Source organism: Triticum aestivum, chromosome 2A (genome assembly GCF_018294505.1).
Source record: "Triticum aestivum cultivar Chinese Spring chromosome 2A, IWGSC CS RefSeq v2.1, whole genome shotgun sequence".
Classification (NCBI taxonomy): Eukaryota; Viridiplantae; Streptophyta; class Magnoliopsida; order Poales; family Poaceae; genus Triticum; species Triticum aestivum.
This window is the reverse complement of record NC_057797.1, coordinates 360,243,815-360,255,186: the sequence shown is the minus strand read 5'-3', so window position 1 is coordinate 360,255,186 and position 11,372 is coordinate 360,243,815. Positions and strand designations below refer to the sequence as shown.

General features: G+C 44.3%; 1 pseudogene across 1 annotated transcript in view; it reads left to right on the top strand.

Annotated features, from left to right (window-relative positions):
- The window catches only part of LOC123188670 (THO complex subunit 4B-like), an 18,479-nt pseudogene extending 7,348 nt beyond the window's left edge, over positions 1–11,131 (top strand). Inside the window, exons 3-5 of the transcript XR_006495049.1 lie at positions 538–606; positions 695–879; positions 10,530–11,131. The product of XR_006495049.1 is annotated as a THO complex subunit 4B-like (transcript). The remainder of the gene's footprint in view (positions 1–537; positions 607–694; positions 880–10,529) is intronic.
- The last annotated feature ends 241 nt before the right edge of the window (positions 11,132–11,372 follow it).

Below are 11,372 nucleotides of genomic sequence, written 5' to 3'. Positions count from 1 at the left end.
GCTCGAGGCTGCGTCGCCTCCCGAGTCGCCCGTGGGGAGGGCGACGCGGGGGAGGGGGGGAGGGGGGGGGGGAGCTTAGTTCCATGTTTATATTGTGATAAAAACTACGGGCCCAACTGCAACATGGATGTTATAAAAGTTGAGTCACTCTGAACCACTTAATGAAATCGTTGCACTTTGAACCATGCATACTTGTACCATTATGTAGCATTGAACCATGTTCGGTGTGACCACATAGGCCTGATTAGTTGCGAGTCAGTGCGGTAATGTCCATTCTAAACATGGCCATTGTGAATTTGTGATATATTTATACAAATATCGTACTTCCAATTTATTTATTATTTATTTTGTCCTTCAAAGTAACCCAAGTCCCATAATACATGGCCCAGAGTGAAATTACTCATCATGAGAAGTAAAGAAGTATTATGAATTTGTGACCAAAGCAGACAACACGTAACTCTACATTTGTTTTAAGCACATAACTTAATTGTTATGTGATTGTAGCCGATGGGCTTTGTTTTTTCTTTATCTTGTCAGGAACTCTTTTCAGAGATTGGTGAGCTCAGACGTTATTCTGTTAACTACGATAAGGATGGGAAGTCTCAGGTAGATTGTTGAGCAATGTCTTCTCCAAGTATCATATATCATCTGTAGTTTCTACACCACAGATCTTTCTTGACTCTTTTCCTGTTAGGGAAGCGCGGAAGTTGTCTTTGCAAGAAAAGTAGATGCTTTGGATGCTATTGAGAGATATAATGGTGTTCTGCTTGATGGGAAGCCAATGAAGATAGAGCTCATTGGAAATAAGACCGAGCCACACCCAACAGAACCTTTGATGTACAACGGCACTTCTTCTAACTACAATGCAACTCCAAACAGGTTAGTCTTTTTAATTAGATTTCTTATGTATGGTTTAATCACTGTCAAAGAATGGGATATCCTTTTCGCTCATATAAGGACATTCTCTTACACTACACCTGTTGATGTTTTTCTAATCCTTTGAAGCAATCTGTCATTTTTAATGCATCAAATTGGTTAAGTTGTGTCCTGTCAGGACAGGAATTCTTCAGACAACAGTTAGAAACAGCACAGTGCCGTTTCATTTGCCAGCGCGCATTACAACCGTCGATCGAAGATCCTACGGCTCCAGCGAGCGTGCCGTTTCGCTCTCAAGTCACCGCTCGCAACCGTTGATCTCCAGATGAACGGCTGCAGTAGTTTTCTTCCTTTAAACTTTACTGCATGCTCTGTAATTGCTGAACCTGTCACTTTCTTGCTTTTCACCTGCTCGAACCCCTTTTTAAACCCTCCTCCGGCTTGTGGAGAGGGCATTCTGGATGTGTCTGGGCTTGGCCCTAAAGCCGCCGTGTTCCGGCTGGCGAACCCTAGTTTTGTGGCTCAGATCCACCAGCAATCGATTCCTTAAAATTCCCCAAAATTGTGTCGATTTCAGTTGCGTTCTCTGAATTTTGTGACAGTTCTTAGTTCGGTCCTGTCATGTCCTGAACCTAACATCTGGCCAAATGGAAGAGTAGCAGAGTTTGGAAACGTAGAAATTTAGATTCCAGTACACTTGTTTATGTTTGTCAATGTTTTAAATTGTTTCGTTGGTAACACTTCTGATCATTATTCTCCGTGATCGTGTAGCCACAGTGAGTAGGTGCCCCTACCGCTGCTGCATGATAGCATTCACAGAGCTAGGTTGTTCAGTCTAAATTATCTAATAACGTGGTGATGATTGCAATCTGTAACATAGGGCTTTTGTTTGTGAAGCAACACACGGTTGTGGAGGAGCAACTCCACCTTACTGCTACAAAGTGTACAGCACAAGAGTTGAAGGAACTACTTCAACGTGCTGCACTAGATATCACTCTAGAGGCGAATGTAGGCCAATATGGCAGCTGGAGTTCAATCCAGAACTCCTAGAGCACAAGATCTACTCCAAGATCTTAGATAAAAACACCAAGTTGTATTATAGGTAGTGGGGTATATAGTTTGGTTACAAAGTAGAGGTGAGGACCTCTATTTATAGGGCTTTGGGAAGCCTTTAGATACTTCTACTTATAGCTAGACACTCTAGAAAAACATTATTTAAGATTCACCATTTCTACTCATAGCTACTCACAACTAGAGGACTCTAGAAAATATTAGGTAGGGTAGAAAAGAAAAGAAATACTACACTAGAGTGGAAGCATCTAGAAGAAGTAGCCAAACAAATCTGACATACGATTTGTTTTTTCTTTTTCCTCATCTAGTGTTCCTCATCATTCTCCCCTAGTTGTTTGGAACTTGCCCTCGAGTTATATTCATAGAGCGCTTCTTCTGGATGGTAGAGAGTCAAGTCCGAAACATTGAAAGTGTTGGATAAGTTTCTCTTTAACACCTAAACCCTAAACCCTAAACCCTAAGCGTTATCATTTACATTCCTCACGATAGAGAAGGGTCCATTAAGGGTCCATACCTTCGCTGCCTAAGTTTCTCTTTAACACCTAAAGGTAGCCTCTTTTTTCGGAGGTATACCATCACCTTATCACCAACTTGGAATGATTTTGGCATCCTTTTGCAGTCAGCAAGTTGTTTATATTTCTGATTTTGTGCTTCCAGAACACCATGAATCTTTTCAAATAACTTAGTGTAATTATCAGCAAAGGACAATGCTGATTTTGAGTTTCCCCTTGATGGTAGCTTCACCAGGTCCACCACATGTGTTGGAACTTTAGTGTAGACAATGGAAAAAGGGCTCCTTCCTTTGGATCTATGCTTGGAGTTATTGTAGGAGAACTCTGCAAGAGATAAAGCCAAATCCCACTGTCCCTTTCTTTCTCCACAAATGCAACAGATCAGATTACCCAAAAACTTGTTCACCACTTTCGTTTGTCCATCTATTTGTGGATGAGCAGTGCTAGAAAATTTCAATTCAGTGTTGAATTGCTTCCACAAAGTGAGCCAAAATGCAACAAGAAACTTGCTATCACGGTCTGAGACGATGGACCTTGGTACTCCATGAAGTCTGACCACTTCTCGAAAGAACAGATTTGCCACATGATGAGCATCTGTTGTCTTGCGACATGGGATGAAATGAGCTATCTTAGAGAATCTGTCCACGACTAGTCCATGACCACAAACACAACATCACTCCCTCGCCGTGTTCTTGGCAAGCCTAAGACGAAGTCCATAGAGATGTCCTCCCATGGAGCGACAGGAACAGGCAAAGGCATGCATAACCCTGTGTTCTGGACTTGGCCTTTGCAGGTTTGACATATAGGGCATCACTGAACAAACTTTCCAACATCTCTCTTTAGTTGTGGCCAAAAGTAGCGAGCTTCCAGGTTAGCGGTAGTCTTGTCCCGTCCAACATGGCCAAGATCATTTGAATGGAGTTCTCTATTTAGTTTGTCACGCAGAGAACTCCTTGGGATGCACAAACGATCATTTTTGAAGACATAGCCATCTTGCACCAAATAGTCATCACCTAATGGCTGGCCTTGACGTGCTTCACCCAAACATGGCCAAAGTCATCATATCCTCATACAACTCCTTTATTTGATCCATGCCTGGAAGTTCAGCCTCAAAAGAAGTCAAGAGGCTTGCACGATGACTCAAAGCATCGGCCACTCGGTTAGTTGTCCTAGATTTATGAACAATGAGATAGTTAAACCTCTCCAGGTATGCTGCCCATCTTGCTAGTATGCGGTCAAAATGTTTTTGATTTCTAGAATGCTTCAAGGATTGATGGTCACTATAAACAATGAGCTCTTTAGGCAGCAAGTAGACTTCCCAAGTTTTCAAAGCTCTAAAAACGGCATACAATTCTTGTTGATAGGTACTCTGTTTCTGTCTAGCTTCGCTTAACTTCTCACTAAAGAAAGCAACGGGCTTCCTTTCGTGAGATAGAACAGCTCCAATGCCTACTCCACTTGCATCACACTCCAACTCAAAAGTCTTCTTGAAATCAGGTAGCACCAAGACGGGAGCTTGTTAGAGTTTTTGCTTGATCTCATTGAAACTAGCTTCAGCCGCTTCTGCCATTGGAACTTTCCTTTCTTCAGGCACTCGGTAATTGGTGCCATGATAGTGCTGAAATTCTTCACAAATCGTCTATAGAAAGTTGCAAGGCCATGAAAACTTCTTACCTCAGAAATGGTCTTTGGAGTTGGCCATTCTCGGATTGCTTCAACCTTGGAACCATCAACATGAATACCGTCACATGTTATGACGAATCCTATGAAAAGATGTTGTGTTTGCAGGAAAACACATTTCTTCAAGTTGACGTAGAGCTCATTTTCCCTTAGTACTTCTAGCACCTTCCGGATGTGATCAAAGTGTTCATCCTCATCCTTGCTAGATCAAGATGTCATCGAAATGGACCACAACAAAGTGGGATAAGAAGGGTCAAAAGACTTGATTCATCAAGTGCATAAAGGTACTTGGTGCACTTGAGAGTCCAAATGGCATGACCAGCCATTCAAACAACCCATCCTTTGTCTTGAAGGCTGTTTTCCATTCATCCCCGAGTCTGATACGGATTTGATGATATCCGCTTCTTAAATCTAGCTTTGTGAACACTCTTGCTCCACTAAGCTTACCCAACATATCATCCATACGGTGAATAGGGAATCTATACCTTACAGTGATCTTGTTAATGGCTCTACTATCGGTACACATGCACCAAGATCCATCTTTCTTTGGCGTGAGCAGGCCTGGTACAACACATGGGCTAATACTTTCTCGAATGTGCCCCTTCCGCAGCAATTCCTCCACTTTCTCCTTCAATATATCATGCTCTTTTGGGCTCATTCGATAGTGTGGAAGATTAGGAAGACTTGCTCCCGGAATTAAGCCAATTCTACGTTGAATTCCTCTCATCGGTGGCAGACCTTGTGGCTCTCCTGGTATGTGCAACACACAAATCTGTCTCCTTCAAGTCTTCCATAAACTCATGAGAGGTGTGGGAGATAGTTAACATAGTTATTCTCTCCTCCTTAGAGGTATTACCTTCAGTTTTGTTTGGTAGAATAATGATCTTTCTCCTGTTCCAAATGAAAAGAGTAAGAATTTTCCTTGCCCTTGTGTGTAGTATCCACATCAAATTGCCAAGGTCTCCCAAGAAGAACATGGCTGGCATCCATATCAACTACGTCACACAACACGTTTGGGCGATAATGCTTTCCCAAAGAAAGTGGCAGGTTGCATTGTTTGGTGATTCTCATATTCACTCCTTTCTTGATCCATCCAATAGTGTAGGGATTTGGATGATCATGGGTTTCAAGCTTTAAATGGTTCACCAACTTCTGGGAGATAAGATTATCGCAACTGCAACTATCAATCACTAATTTGCATATCTTGCCATTCATCGTGCATTTGCTCTCAAATATTTTCTTCCGTTGTGTGTCGTCAGGCTGTGGTGTGGAACATAGGAGACGCTGAATCACACATACCACCTCCACACCTTCTTGACAAACCTCTTCTCCCTCTACATCTTCAGATTCGTATTCTTCCTCTTCGTCTTCACCATCATGGATAGTTGTGTTAACAAATTTTCTTAGTGGGCAACCGCTGGATATGTGTCCCTCTTTACCACATTTATAGCACTTCGTGCCTTCATTTGCCTTACCCTTGCCTCTAGTTTGCTTCGAGATGGGTCGTTTTGCCTTTGGTGGAGTGGTCTTTTCTTCCACTCCATTAGTGTGATCCCTAGACGAGCCTTCGGTATGAGGATATGGAGCCATAGTTGTCTTTCTCATCCTCACAAACCTCTCGGCCTTCAAGGCTAGGGCTTGTGCTTGATTAATGGACCAGATTTGTTGCATCATCAATCGATCTTGAATAGCATCATCGAGACCATTGATGTACCTTGCAACTTGTTGATCTTCAGCAAGGTTGCACCTCACTTGTAGCCTTAGAAACTCTTCCGTGTAATCTGAAACAGTCTTATTTCCTTGAGCACAATTTTGGAATTGGATAAATAGGATCTGGTCATAATCAGCAGGTAAAAATCTCCCTTTCAAAAGACTTTTCAATTGTCGCCAAGTTCTCACACGAGGTTCTCCTCTCAGCCTGCGTTCTTCTTGAACGCGATACCACCATGCACCGGCTCCTCCTTTCAGCTTGTAAGCGACCAAAGGAACTCTACGATCTTCCGGAACCTCTATGACCTCAAAGAAAGTCTCCACTTCATATAACCAGTCAAGGCACCCTTCAATATCAACAATTCCATTAGAAGTTGGGATTTCAGCTTTTACCTTGTATATGTAGGGTTGGGTACTCTCCGATATGCATAGAGATCAGGCTCTTCAAGGGCATCATCATATTCTTCACCTTCAGGAGCTTCAACATAAATTGGCCTTCTTGAATTACGCTGGACTGCACGTTGAAATGCTCCAACCTTGAGGGAGATTTCAACCGTGTGTTTCGCTTTGATAGTGTCGGAGTCACTAAGCTATTGGACCTTGTATGGATGAGGATGGCGCTTCTTTTTAAGATGCAACTTGGAGCATAGTTATTCACTTGCCAAATTGTGCCAACTACCACCATCAATGATGTCCTTGATGGATCTTCCTTGGATTCCTTCTTTGATGTGGAAGATATGGCATCTTTGATCATCGTCATTTGTTGTTGAAGTTTCGAGATCTTGGAGACGACTCTTGTGGGACTTGAGTCGTTGTCATAAAAGACTTGATCATCTTTAGCTTCATTGACTTGTTGGTGTTGAGCAACATGATCCAATGGTTCCAGTTCTCCTTCACTATAAGATTCGTACTCTTCATCGGCATTGAGGATCATAGTGCCTCTTTTAGGATGACATCAAGATAGCAAGGTGAAACGTCAAGTTCAAGATGGCATCAATGGAGTACTTGATGACATCAATGGAGTAGGATGACATGAAATAGCTATCTTGCCTCTTGTAGGATGACATGTCATCTTGGTTGGAAATCCGCTATCTTGTTGTATGGTTGGATATCAGGGTGGACACGGTCCGGGCCGGTCCGGTCCCTGACCGAGCCTCCCTTTGGACCGGCCGAAACTGGCCCGGACCGGACCGGACCGAGCTTACATGCGGTCCTGTTTCATAGGACCGGACCGGCTGCACCTCAGCTCGGTGCGGACCGAGGGGACCGACTGGACCGTGTACAGTTTGTGCGTGGGAGTGTACTGGGAGCCTTTTTAGTACTCATTTGACAGCAAATTCGAACATATAGATTATTAGGTTGCAAAAGAGGTTCAAATGGAAGAAAAATAAGCAAGGTTGCAAGAAAAACAGCACAGGACGGTGTCTAACTGAAGAAAGTTCAGAGGGAGTGAACAAATACCAACTGAAACTGAAGAAAGTTCAGAGGGAGTGAACAATTACCAACCGAAGAAATTTCAGAGAGAAGAAACAATTACAAATTGACAGCCACGACATGCGGGACTTCAGGTGCACGTGCAGCAGCTCCATCGCCCGCGTCCTCCAGCTCCGTCCCCGCGTCCTCCAGCTTCGTGCTCGACGGCGGCTAACCGGCGAGGAGGTGGTCGAAGACGGGCAGGTAGAGACGGCGACGGTCGACGACGGCGAGCAGGTGCAGCCGTGCAGACACGAAGCTCCCTCCTTGGCTCCTCCACTCCTCCTTTCACCGCGTGCAGGTGCAGACAAGGTGGTGGTCGACGTTGGCAACGGCGGCCGGCGGAGGCGGCGCTCCCAGCCAGGAGGAAAGGGGATCGGCGAATTGGGGGAGCGAGGGCCTCTGCCCTAGCATCTTATCGACTCGCTATCCCTGCACTGGACTGCTGGGCTATGCGCCTGGGCCAAATGTCGCGGTCCGACCGAGCCAGCTCGGATAAAAACAGGACCGGACCGACTTGTTTTCGGGCCTGTTTCTGCAGACCGGACCGGCCATTTTTATCAGCGGGCCAGGACCGAACGGTCCGGTCCTTAGCGGGCCGCGAGCCGGGCCGAAAGCTCGCTCGCCACGTCCAGGCTGAGTTGGATATCACAAATGAGGATAGAGACGCTAGCTTGATTGCACATAGAGGGCAAGGATTCGACCACTTGACTACTACTCTACTACTGCCAGAACTTCATGTTTTCCTACGAGTATCCTTGGCACTTGTATTTCTATTGCTCTTTGTACCTTTTGCTAACAAGCTTCTTCTTTCTCTTTTTTGTGATACTTTTCTTCCTTTTGCCTTTCCTCTTTGAGCCAAGATCAACACTACAAGAATATTGCCATGAAGATAATGTGAGGATAGAAAGCACACCTCTGATCAATGAAATAAAAAAGTCGTGTAAGGCAAGTGATTGATACCCGACAATACTCCATAAGCTAGTCTCGGTAGGTTCAAGGTAATTGCAAAAGATGGAATGGCTCACAAGGTGGCAAAGTTGTGTGACGAAATGATATACCTCGTCGACACCTCTACTGTTATAAAATTGGAGGAGACCGACCTTGCTTCCTTTAAAGGTGTCAAAAGGATGGATGGATCGTCGTCATAGGCGAGCTTAGTGGTAGATGGGGCGGTGTAGGGTTACTTGTGCTTGTCGAAGAAGCCCTTGGTCCGAAGCCGTCGAAGATGCCTTCCACTCGTTGTAGCCGTCACCGTGCGCTCCTGGGTGAAGTCGGACACGAAGTCGGAATGTTCGACAAGTCGGATAATCTGACTTTGTCTCGGCAGCTACTGGTCAAATCGAGGAAGAACTCGAAATTGGAGGGAGAAAAGGAAAATTTTGGGGGAAAATTGGCTAGAGAAAAACAAATCAGAGGTAGATTGACTCGCACAACACCGGATCCATGGATCAAATCCAACCAAAACATCACTAGAAACAACAAATTGCTCGAAATCGGGTGAGGATATTTTTATGGGGATTTTTGTAATTGGGAAGAATAAAACAAATTAGGCTATAAATACGAGGGGGTGGGGTTCCAATTCGTGGCAACATTGCTCATGATACCAAACGATATGGGGCAAGTGTGGCTCGGTCTTCACGAATTGAAGGTGGATTGAGAGGGTACAAGTGCAAATCATGGGAAAAACAAGAGGAAAACACTCAATAGGACAAGATCCACTCCAATTAGCCTAAAATCCTAGGTCAATACAAGAGGCACATCTTAGATCCACAAAAAACATTGGAAAGTAGAGGAAACAAGGGTAGTTCTTCCCCAATCTCTAGGAGGCATGGAGGGCTTGAGAGATATTTCCCCCCAAATCTCTATGAGAGATGGAGGCCTTGGAATCCAAGGGATTCTTCCCCAGTGAGGAGGACTTGAACCTCTAAGAGGAGATGGATTGAGCAAGTCTCTCTCAAGTTTTTAGTTTATGCTTTGCTAACCCTAGAATGGAGGAGTACGGTTTATATAGTCTATACAAAGAGGGAAAGGTACACGGGTACGTGCCCCCTTACACTGAGCGCAGGCATGTCGGATGGTCCGACATAATCAAATATAATCTGAACATGTCAGACAATCCGGCCTTTGTCCGACATGATCCAGCGAGGCTTGGTAAGTCGGACATAAGGTCAGATTATTTGACATGTCGGATGTTATGTCAGATAAATTATGTCGGACTATCTGACTTCATTCAGAGAGCTCGGTTAAGTCGGACATTGGGTTGGACCCCAAGTCAGATAGTCCGACTTTTCTGTTGTTGGCTGGTTGGCCCCCTAGGTAGGTACTCTTTGCTCTTCAAGTCCCGTCTTCTTCGTAGCCTGTCCTTCATTCCTTGCCTTTCCATGCTCGATTTCATCGCACCTAACTACACATAGCGTTCCTCCTTGAGGTAGTAGTCATGTCTCACATGCAAGTATAGGGAGCTCGTATAGGAAGGATGTCACCTCGGGTGCTGCACGTGCCCTTGTCAATGGTCCACTTGAAGCTTGTGGCGTTTGATGGGTTCATGGTGATGTCCATAAGATGCTTTGCATCAGGTCCATCAGGTTCCTTGTTCTTTGCGTGGAGCCTGGCGCTGCTGGGGCCACGCCCATGCAGGCCACAGAGGCGATGGGTTTTGAGTGCAATAACGAGTGTGCTCTTGATTCCCTCATGGACTGGCATCATGAAATGACTATTTGTAAGAAAGTTAACCTATATGTTGGGACAGAGGTTTTTTATGATTTTGACCTTGGACAGTTGCATCTACTCGGTAGTCCAGAGGCTGTTTCACCGCACATAAATGAAGTTTGAACGTGAGTTTTCTGCACCTGAAGAATTCTGATTATGGACTTAAGGGTTGTGGCTCCTCATTTGGATTTGCAAAACTGATTCCAGCCACATGCCTGTAGATACTGACCCACTTGTACATTTTCTAGAGTATTAACATGCACAGCCTATCATATTACAAAATGCATTCTATTGTTTGTGGGACACCAGATGTCAACCACATTCTGTAGCCTGCATGTCAACTGGCATAGATTTGGCTCTGCAGGCCTTTTGAGCAGTGAATGTAAAACCAGCTTTATTTTTGGCAGGCCTTTTGAGCAGTGAATGTAAAACCAGCTTTATTTTTGGCAGGCCTTTTTACACCACACATTCATTAGTTTGGTACTCCTTTTGCAGTTTGCTTCAGAGAGGTGACCAGAGAGGGCCATTTCATGGTAATGGTCGTTCTGGAGGCAGTGGTCAGGGCGGTGCTGGCAAAAGAGGAATGTTTCAAGGCAACGTTCGTCCTGGAAACACTGTCCAGGACGGTGGTGGGCGGGGACAGGGCAGAGCCAGAGGGCATGATCGCAGCCGAGTTCCGGCCTCTGCTGCGGATCTTGATGCTGAACTGGAGCAGTATCATGCAGCAGCAGTGAAGCAAAAATGAGGCTCTGATGTACTCCGTATATTTTATACTCCCTCCGTCCATATATAAGTGACGTGGTTTTAGTCCAAATTTAAACTAAAACCACTTCACTTATTTATGAACGGAGGGAGTATATACATAGATTGTTGCATTATTAGTTTTCTGCTTTTAGTCGTCAGGTACCATGTTGAGAAAAGTTGGAAGGCATTAATTCGACATTTGCATCTGCTGTGCTTTTGATATCCCTACTCCGTGCTGGATATGTCGTATTACCTAATTTTGAAACAGGGGTGTTCTCTTGGGGTTTATTTGGATAATAAGATTACAAAGAACTAGTTCTTGTTAAATTCAATTTCTAACTGAATCTTGGATATGTCGTATCATCTTGTTTGGATTGTCTAATTGAATCTCTAGATATAAAAAACCAAGTTCTGCAAAAAGATCCGTCTAAGGCTCATTGAGATGAGACTTTGTTATGTCACATCTAAGTGATATCATCTCCCTTTGTGTGGTCCCTTTTTCCTATGCAGCACACCTTTTTTAGCTTGTTCTGTTCTTGTATTTTTGTTTTTGTTTCTTGTTTTTTTAGCAACTGTTTTTGTTTCTTGTAGATG